The sequence below is a fragment of the Phascolarctos cinereus genome, unplaced genomic scaffold (genome assembly GCF_003287225.1).
Source record: "Phascolarctos cinereus isolate Bilbo 61053 unplaced genomic scaffold, phaCin_HiC Scaffold_4;HRSCAF=312, whole genome shotgun sequence".
Lineage (NCBI taxonomy): Eukaryota > Metazoa > Chordata > Mammalia > Diprotodontia > Phascolarctidae > Phascolarctos > Phascolarctos cinereus.
In genome coordinates, this window is record NW_027555847.1 from 720,561,965 (window position 1) to 720,572,272 (window position 10,308).

At 50.6% G+C, this 10,308-nt stretch overlaps 1 protein-coding gene across 1 annotated transcript in view; it reads right to left on the reverse strand.

Annotated features, from left to right (window-relative positions):
• The window catches only part of PRR14L (proline rich 14 like), a 62,239-nt gene extending 54,254 nt beyond the window's left edge, over window positions 1–7,985 (reverse strand). Inside the window, 1 exon segment of the mRNA XM_078154436.1 lies at window positions 7,846–7,985. The gene's annotated coding sequence lies outside the window, so the exon portion shown is untranslated.
• Between the last annotated feature and the right edge of the window lie 2,323 nt (window positions 7,986–10,308).

Genomic DNA, 10,308 nt, shown 5'->3' on the forward strand with positions numbered 1-10,308 from the left:
GTGATGCCTGCCAAGGTCTCTTCTGACATTAAGCCTGGGGTTGGGAGGGGTATAATGGCTTCTTTTAAATCTTCCTTTAAAAATAGGTAAGATAAAAATAGTTTGGGCACATAAAGGGATCAGTTTCAGTTACCTGGAAAATTGACTGAAATGGAACACACTTCATTACCCAACGATGCTAGAAAAATCTCTTGTTTCGACAGTGCCTGAAACAGCACCAACATCATTTTGGTCGTTTCACTGCACCTCCCTCCCCAAAGGCTCCTGAAACTCAACCTTTACGATGTCAGCCCCAAGCAGCTTCACCTGGTCACCGCCCATTTGAGCTTGAAGCTTAACAGTCTCCACAGGCCAGTGTGGCTCCCCAACAAAATGAGCCTGCCTTGGTCTTTGGCGTCAGGGAAATGGGTCTCAGAATCGGAAAAGTTGAATTTAAAAGATCACCTGGCCCAACTCCCCACATTTTACAGTTAGGAACATAAACCCAGATGAGTTAAGGGATTTTCACGCTTTTGTCTATTCCCCTATAATTAACTGGAGGTTTTATTCTGCTGTTCTCTTCCCATTCATAATCAATCAATAAACTCCTCCCAGAAGCCACAAGGCATCTGCTCTAAATAGGACAGTAGATAAACACATGCTTTGTTAAGTCAACTTCATAAAGTGCTTAAAAAGGCTTACCTACTGCTTTCTCCTCCACAGTCTTGGGATGTAGGCATGGGAATGGAACCGCTGCGTTGTACAAAGTGAATGGAACCTCAATGAATTTAAATGATTTACCCAGCCATCACAAAGCTAAAGTGGGACCCTGGCCTTGAACCCAGGGCTTTTGGGACTCTAAGACTAGTGCTATTACCACCACAGCGATTGGGCGATTACATAAAAATGCCAAGAAAATTACTTATAGAAAATAATTTCTATGTCTGTCTGTCCAATGGAAGGAATGTGATTAGCCAAGTAAAAATTTGAGATGTTTACCCAATAGACTGTGGGAGCTGGAGCTGGGAGGAGCCTTAGAACAGGGGATGTCAGGGCAGGGGGGCCTTAGAACAGGGGATGTCAGGGCTGGGAGGGGCCTTAGAACAGGGGATGTCAGGGCGGGGGGGGCCTTAGAACAGGGGATGTCAGGGCGGGGGGGGCCTTAGAACAGGGGATGTCAGAGCTGGGACAGGGGATGTCAGGGCTGGGAGGGGCCTTTAGAACAGGGGATGTCAGGGCTGGGAGGGGCCTTAGAACAGGGGATGTCAGAGCTGGGACAGGGGATGTCAGGGCTGGGAGGGGCCTTAGAACAGGGGATGTCAGAGCTGGGACAGGGGATGTCAGGGCTGGGAGGGGCCTTAGAACAGGGAATGTCAGGGCTGGGAGAAGCCTTAGAACAGGGGATGGCAGGGCTGGGAGGGGCCTGAGAACAGGGGATGGCAGGGCTGGGAGGGGGGGGGGCCTGAGAACAAGGGATGTCAGAGTTGGGAGGGGCCTGAGAACAGGGGATGTCCGGGCTGGGAGGGGCCTTAGAACAGGGGATGTCAGGGCTGGGAGGGGCCTTAGGACAGGGGATGTCAGGGCTGGGAGGGGCCTTAGAGATGACTTAGTCTAGCTCCCCATTTTATTAATGAGAAAAAGGAAATCCAGTGAAGTGGAATTTACTTAATGGGATGGAGGCAGCTGACATGAACTCTATGACTGGTGGCTTCAGAGCCACCCTTGTATATTTTTCAGTTCCTGTGAAACCCCTTTTGTATGTTCCTCTGTTATTAGTCTATTATGTGTACAATTCTATGAAATGCAATTCCAGAAGAACGTACTAGGATCCTGCTGGGCACTCAGGTCCTCGATGTGCAAATAAAACCAAACAGTCTCTCTCTCTCAAAGACCTGGCCCGGGAGCCAGAATGGCTTGGCTTTGAATCCCACCTTAGGAACCAAGGCCAAATCAGAACTCCCAGGAGCCTCAGGCTCTTCCGCTGCCCCACTTTGACAGTCATAGTCTCAGACGAGATCCAGTTCTCATCACCGCTGCTAACCTACTCCCTCTATCTCCTGCCTCTGGCGGGACACTTGAGCTGGAGCGCTCTCGCGTTCTCCCCCCCCCCTTCTCTCTCTCTCTCTCTGCCTCTAGGAATCACTATTTTCCTTCAAAGGTTAATGACACTCAGGTGTTGCCTTCTGTAGGCAGCTTTCCCATCCCCCTCAGCTGATAGTGCCTCTTACCCCCCCCCCCATGATCTTATACCTATGTATGGACACTTCATGTGCAGCTAGGTGGCTCAGTGGATACAGCACTGGGCCTGCAGTCAGGAAGTCACCTTCCTGAGGTCAAATCTGGCCTCAGGCACTTCCTAGCTGTGTGACCTTGGGCAAGTCACTTCACCCTGTTTGCCTCAGTTTCCTCCTCTGCAAGATGCCCTGGAGAAGGACATGCACTGACTGCAGAACAACACCCTATACAAATGGGAGCCACATAAATAAGACGTGCTGCCCACCCCAGCCCCCAAAGAGTTACGACAGTGACGAGACAGGTCCACAAGTGCAGTCCACATTTACAACCTGGCACCTTTAAGAGGAGCACAGAGTGCTACGAGATCAAGGAGATTTGAGGCCGTCCCCTTTTTCCTATTTCCTTTTCATCCATCCCTTCATAAAGCCCAATTCGAAGGCCAGTTTTTCCAGTCAGCCATGCCTACTTCCAGCAGAAATGACCTCGCACAGCATTCTCTTCTGTGGCTCTCCCGGATCACACAACAAATACTGTACAGAGCCACATATGCTGGCTGCCTTGCTCTCCCCCTGGCCATTCAGAAAGCTCCAGGAGAACGGGGATGTGTCCTGGTCTTTGGTCTCCCAGCACCTCAAACAGGCACTTCATAAACATTCGCTGTATGACTAAACAAATGGTAAACCCCGGGAGGCTCTGGTTGCCAGAGAGAACCCTCTGCTGAGGACTCAGCTCCTATTCTGACCAAGCCACTGAGAACAGAAAAGAAGATTCTGGAGAAGCCTGCACCCTAAGCACTCTCCTTCCAGCTGCAGGCAAGAGGGAGGTGAGGGGGCAGCTAGGTGGCATAGTAGATAGAGCACCGGCCCTGGATTCAGGAGGACCTGAGTTCAAATCCTGCCTCAGACACATAACACTTATTAGCTGTGTGACCCTGGACAAGTCACTTAACCCCACTGCCTAGCCAAAGGGGGAAAAAAAAAAAGAGGGAGGTGAGAAGCAGCTTCTCAGAAGCTTGGCCCTGGAGTCAGAAGCCTCAGGTTGCAGGCCCCACACCCCTCGAGAACCTCCCTGAGCCCCAGGTTTCTCCTCTGTAAAATGGGAAGAATACCTATGATGCCTGCCTACGAGTTGTTGAGAAAACGCTCAAGTAGGATAAAGTACATAAACCAATTTGCAATCTTAGCAATATTCTCTCAATGCCCCCTTTCCTCCTCCAACCTCACTTCTCTTAAGTTCCTCATCTTGCATTACTTCTGTATTACCGCAAAGGAAGAAGCATGTATTAAGTACCCACTATGTACCTGGCACCGTGCCAAGCGCTTTTACAAATATAGTCTCCTTGATGGGTATTTGTGCAGTCTATCAGACTGTAAACCCCATGAGGGCAAGGACCAACCATGTTTTATCTAAACTCTGCACCTCCTCCTCGAGTCTGACATGCTAACATCCCCAGACTAGGGGGGATAAGGCACCCCTGCTGAGGGCCAAGGCTTTCCATCTCGGATACACCTGCCAAAGCTTTCAAGACCACATCCTCTGAGAAGACAGAGTCCTTCCCTTGGACTTCAGGGGAGGAGAGCTTAATAAGGAAAGGTAGGAACAGAGGTCACCACTGGAGAGTGAGCCCAGGGGCCAAATCCAGCCCACTGACAAAACACGCTGGAGTTTGCTCACCCTTGCCCAAGATGTATAAAGATTATCACGACCTCGTGATATTGGCAAGGCAGGAATTCTTACCCTTTTTTTTAAACAGATCTAGCTTTACAGAGAACACAAATCTGATGAGCTAGCAAGCCAAGAACGTTGCCTCTCACAAGCCATTTTTACAAGTGTGTGCTGCTTTGTTCCTTAAAAAACACTGGCAAGAATTCATATCCTTGCATAGCTACTGTAACAGTGAGCAAGCTGAAAGACAACAATGAAGAACGATCAGCAAACTTATTAACTGTCCTTCCATTCCACTTCAGTTCGCTGGGGGCCCCAATCTTAGGCAAAGCTGGTCTAGAGCACTTGATAATACAGGTGGAAACACTAGAAAGTGTTCAGTTAGAACGGGAGTTCCCCGAGGCAGCGCACTGTGCCTGAAGAACAAAGAGAGGGTTAGGCCTAGTAATATGTGCCTGCAGACTGGGTGAGCCTGGCTGTCCCGTCCAAAGCAAGAGATGAGGTAAACCTGGGAAACAGAATTTCACCTGTGATCCTAACTCCTGACTCATAATAAACTTGTTTAAGTTAACTTGTTATCTGAAAACATCTGGAGCAGGGTTCATAAACTCTTGATGTTATGGACAACTCAGAATGTTTTTAAATGCACAAAATCGAATATATAGGATTATGAAGGAAATCAATTCAACTGAAATATTTTTTAAAAGACCAAGTTCACAGACCCCAAGTTAAGAAGCTGGATCTAGGGGAAAATTCATAAATTACTACAACTAGTAGTAAACTTCTTTAGAAGAACAACTTCTTCTGTCCAGCCACCAATAAACTGCTTTCCACCTCCTCTCCTCTTCTACCCCTTCCACGGTCAGCAGTCCAAACCCCGAGCTAATGATGGATTCCTTCCCAAAAAACTGAGTGCATTTTAAATTTACCAGAGGCAGAAGTGCCTGAATGCCCCAAGCCACTCTCTGAAGGGTGGTCAGCACTGCAAACCCAAAGGAAGCATCCACACCAGGGGATCCTCCCTGGAAGGAGAGATTATATTCACAGAAATTTTATAGTAAATCCTAGAACGACCAGGTGCCTCAACAGAGGCAATTTTTATAAATTTACTATAATTTATCCTATCTATGTGAATGCATTTTAATGCAAATAATTACAAGTAGATATTACAATTTTACTTTGGAACAAAAAATTCTACCCTACTTTCTCTATTTTCTTTGCCTTATAGTTTAAAAAAAATTGACAAAATATTCTTTGAAGGAAAAGAGCTGTTCAGTGTAAATTTAGGGCCTTCCAGGGTTAAGGTTTCCAAGGTGGTTTCCTCACAATGATCCTGCCAAGATCCCCAAGACTCTTTCCCATCTTTTTTAGGTGAAAAGGACAGTCTGCTTTGTTATGTTCTGTATGTGGAGGTGTTCTAGAATGGGGCCGAGAGCACTGGCCTCTGGGTCAGTCAGGAGAGCTCTGGGGTTCACTATGCCCCTCAGTGGACATGGATCTTCACTTCCTGCTGACAGTGGGGGGGCGGTGGCGGCTAGACTCCAAGGCCCCCAATATCCTGGATCTTTCCTATCAGGGATGTACACTGAGAAGGAAGAAGTTAAAAAAAAAGAGAATGAACCAATAATGACTACTTATACACAAGCAGCCCTTTTGACGGTTCCTATTAAAAGCTTGGAAAACCAAGAATAAAGACGTCATCCACTTTTACTGCAAATCTTTTAGTATGAACAGGTCGGTGCTTGAGATCCTCCCCCAAAACATCACGACATGTAGCACAGGGACAAAAATCAATACTGAAGACAAGACAGAGTACTAATTCCTAGGATGTTTGTCTTCTAAAGGCCTAACCTCATTCAGTTCATGTCTTCCTGAAAAGAAAAGTTATCCACAACGAACCCTGCCTAGAGCATACCTGCCCTCTGAAATTCACATTTCATCTCCCCTCCAAGAAAGGGATTTTATTTCCCAAAGCTTCCGACAACCCGACTGGGAGAACAAAGCTGGGCCCCCAGCAGCAGAACTGGGAGAAGAGTCTTTCTTCGGCTTTGGGAAGGAAACTTCAAAGGCGGGGAGCTGGGAACACAAGGGCCAATCTCTCCACAAGGAATAGTCTAGAAAACTCCAAGCAAGAGGGCCCATCTCCCTCTTGCTGCTCCATCCCAGGAAGAAAGGGGGCTAAAGGAATGAAAATGCAGAGATGGGAGGGTAGTGATGTGCAAGGGATGCAAATGGACTTTGTAGGGATGTGGTGGGAGGTAGCTTTGTTTCTGCCTCCCTGTGGGAACACCTATCTTCCCTGGAGAAGGGAGAGCAGGAGGTTTTCTGCTCAACAAGGAGATGGCCCAGCGAAGCCTCCCTTTCCATCAGGGACATCTCTTTTTCTTGACTGCTTAAAGAAATCTGAGCCTTCTCCATCCAAAGGATCACAGGTTCCTGGACTTTAGCTTGAAGGGACCTTAACAATTATCTAGGCCAATCCCCTCACTTTACAGAAGAAGAAACTGAGGCCAAAGAAGTGATATGCCCAAGGTCACCCCTGACTCCGAATCAAGGACTCCTTTCAGTGAAAAGCCAAAGGAAATTGGGGAATTGGTCTCTCTCCTCTTTTAACAAGAGTATGGTGGGAGGGAAAGAAGGCAGTTTCCCCTTTCTTTCCACAAAGAAAGAAGAGAAAGAAACAGTTTCCTTCCCCCAGCCTGGGAGGGAAGGCTGAGGTTTCTCTAAACAAGGAGTGAAGTCGGCAGTTCCTTCCTCTTAAGAGACTGCCCCGATCTTCCCTCTTAAGGGCAGTCAGTCTGTCTCAGAATGGGGGTTCAGGGTGCTCCCCCTTGAGAGGAGGGAGTGGGGGGAGAAAATGCAGTTCTGGTGATGGAGGCCTTCCCCCTTCTAGAATTTAATAAGAAGATATGACTCCCCACCCCCACACTACGAGGCCAGAGAGCCGCAAGTAGGCTGGGGGCTGGGTCCGAGGATGGGATGAGAGGGCCGTTCTACTAGCTCCTTTCGGGTCGGGCAGAGGGGAACTAGGGCAAAGGGGACCGGGGTCCTACACCCCTATGCTTGCACCACATGGAGGGGAGATGGGGAGGGGCTTTCGAGGGGCTCAGAACTTTGGAAAGGGGGGGTCCTCCATTAAAGCGGGGTCTTTCTCTACTTTGGGTATTTACGGAGATCTCTGGCACAGATGGGGAAGCTCTCTCCCGTCTTGGGGGCATGAAGGGGGCTTTTCTTTTTGTGGAACTTGAGAGATCTCTGAGGCAGGGCACTTACCCCACCTGGGCGGTTTAGGAATGAGCCCAGTGGCAGGGATAGGGACACTCTCTTTGTGGGATTTAGAAGGGGGTGGGAGGGCACTCTCCTCACTTGGGGGATTTAGAAAGGAGCTCAGTGTGGGGGATGGAGCAGCTCTCTCCCCCTGGGAGGGACTTGGGGCTTGGCCCTCTCCCAAGCTGGGGGCGGGTGGGGGGGGGGACTGGGGGGCTCTCTGTGGGACATGGGAGAGAGTCTCTGGGAGGGGCACTTCCCACACAGTGGCAGGGATGCGAAGCTCTCCTTCCAAGGGGGGGGCGAGGAAAGGGGCGCAGTATGGGGGAGGGGCGCTCAAGTGCCCCCCCCCCGCTTGCTACTCCTCCCACCTCCCACAACCCCCGCCAGGGTCGGGGGCCGCTCCACTTTAGATCCCTAACAGACCCCAAGAGTTTGGGGGGGGAGGGAGGAGAAACGGGGCTATCGCGACATGGGCCCCCGAGATGACTCTCTCGGGACGTGGCTGGAAAGGACGCCTTATGAGCGGGCGCGCGGGCTCCCGCCTGTCGCGACATGGTGTCACTTGTCGCGACATGCTCGGGGGGGGGCCCTCCCCGGACCCGCGCTGCCGACGGCGCCCGTCCCCGTTGCCCCGCAGTCGCCTCCCCGGCCCCTCCCCCACCCCGGAGGCGCCGCTACCGCAGCTGCAGCTACTACCTGAGCCGAGCGAGGGAGGGAGCGAGGGAGGGCCGGGCCGCTCTCGCCGCCGCCGCCGCCGCCGCCGCTGCTTCTCTATGGTCGCCCGCACTTCCCCATCCGGGACCCGCAGCGGGCTGACTGGCCGCGCACGCGCACTCGCCCTGCCCCGCGCCAGCCACGCGGGCTCTTCCCAGCTCCACCGCCCCGCCCCCTGGGCCCGGCGCAGCCCCGCCCCCAGCTGTTCCCGGAGCTCGACGCCCGCCCGCGCCCTTCCCCCTCCCCAAGGGCCCAAGGGCCCGCAGCGCAGCCCCGCCCCGCCCCCTCCCTGCCGAGCCCCTCCGTGCAATTCACTTCACTTCACTTCAACTGTGTTTCTGCAGCCGTTGTGCTGGACCTCCGTCGCTCCTCCTCTCAAAGTAATTAAATGAGATGCTATTTGTAAAACATGCTTAGCCCAGTGCCTGGCACATGGTAGGTGCTTAATCAATGTTCATTGACTTTTCCCACCCTGCTTTCTGCAATTCTCCTCCTACTTATCTCACGGCTCCTTCCCCACCTTCTCTGCCGGATCTCCACCAGGTCACAACAGATAGAAACAGCCACAGCTATAGCTAGAATTGAGGATGAGGGCTGGCCCTGTGATTTCGCCGGGGTAGAGAATTCCCAGATGAGGAAACTCCCTTCACCAATGCAGGCTGGCACCTCCTCGGCCACTTAGTGGAGCTCTGAGAGGTGGATTCCTCATGCAAGGTCACACAGCCAGCGTGCATTAGCCAGGCTGCCCTGTTGATGTGTCTGAACAAGAAAACATGAAGAAGACTGACAACGTGGGGTGGAGAGATTCGGGTTTCCGTAGAAAGGATCGTTTGGCCAAACCTTGAAGAAATAAAGGATGGAAAGGGGCCGACATGGAGAAGAGGGGGAGGGTCTGGATTTCACTGGGGTCTCTAGGGTTTGGCCTTCTGAACTCAGTATTTATATTGGCCATTAGTGCCCAGAGGTTCTTGGGACCCTCCTAATTGCCAGACTTCCTAACCTTGGGGCCTTGGCCAAGTCTCTGCCACTCAAAGTCTAGGCTTGGGCCTCTGTAAGCCAGAGATAACTGGACCTGCCCTGCCTATCTGTTTCCTCCCAGGGTTGTTTAGAGGCCAAAGACTATGAAAACAGGGCCTTAGAAACACCAGCTCTAGTTCAGGAATTATTATAATAAATAATTTTGATCCTTTGGGCCTACAAACTCAAGTACAACTCAGAAAGATGGTTACTTTTTCCTCTGGAGGTTAAAGTACTTTTTTTTCCCCTTGAAACAAAATGAATCAAATTCTGTCAAAGACTTGATTAGAATATCTTCAGGTAGAATTCTAGCTCTGGAGGGGCAAGGGCGCTCAGAGGCTAAGGAGCGCCACTCTCTCATTCAACTTGAGAAAATGGAGGCATAGAGAGGTTAAGTGACTTGGCCCGGGTCTCGCAGTTAATAAGTGTCCTGAGGCAGGATTTCAATCCTGGTCTTCCTGACCCCACTAGTTGCCTTATTACTGATACAAAATGTGCCACAGGGCAAACAAAAGGGGTTTGTCTATTTGACTCAATCAAAAGGTGTCCCCACCTAAAAGAAATTCTTTTTACTGGGGTAGAATTATCCTTGGGCTCCAAGCTTATGGATGAGATCAATGGCTTTCTAACAATTCATGAAGCACAATTTATATGCCATCCGAAGACAAGAGTGAGGCCACCCCACCTCCCTAATCCATTCACTACCCCCTCAGCCACTATTTTTCTAAACTCCTTATCTCTCTTCAAACCTCTTCTGGCTCCCTCTTCCACCACCCTCTCAGCTGAGCATTTTGCCTCCTTTTGCTGGAAAACACAGAGCTCATTCTGGAGGACTCCCTCTCTTCCCTGCTCCTCATCTCGGCTCCCTCCCACCCCACCTCCGTCATCCATGTACCACTTGAACATGTGGCCTTCCTCCTTACCAAGGCCAAGCCCTCCATGTGTCCATCTTCTCTAATATCACCCCCACATTCTCACTCATCTGACTCAAGCGCGTCCATTAGATTGGAAGCTCCTTGAGGACAAAGCCTGTCTTTCTTTTTGCTTGCTTGTATCTGTATTCTCAGCATTTAGCACAGTGCCTAGGATATAGCAGGTGCTAAATAAATGCTTATTGCCTGCCTGCCTGCCTATGAAGATGATTCTCACATCTATTTATCCAGCCCTAATCTCTCGACCCCCAGTCCCACAGACAACTCAGATTTAATACATGCACAACTGAGCTCATTATCTCTCTCTCCCAAACCCTCAACTCCTCCTAACTTCCCTATTTCTGTCAAGGGCACCACCCTCTTCCCAGTTGTCCAGACTCCCAAGGTCAGTGTCATCCTGGTCTCCTCCCTCTCTCTCACTCCCCACATCTGATCGGTGGCCAAACCCTATTGATTTTATCTTCAGCACCTCGTCGTCCCCTTCTCCCCTGATGTT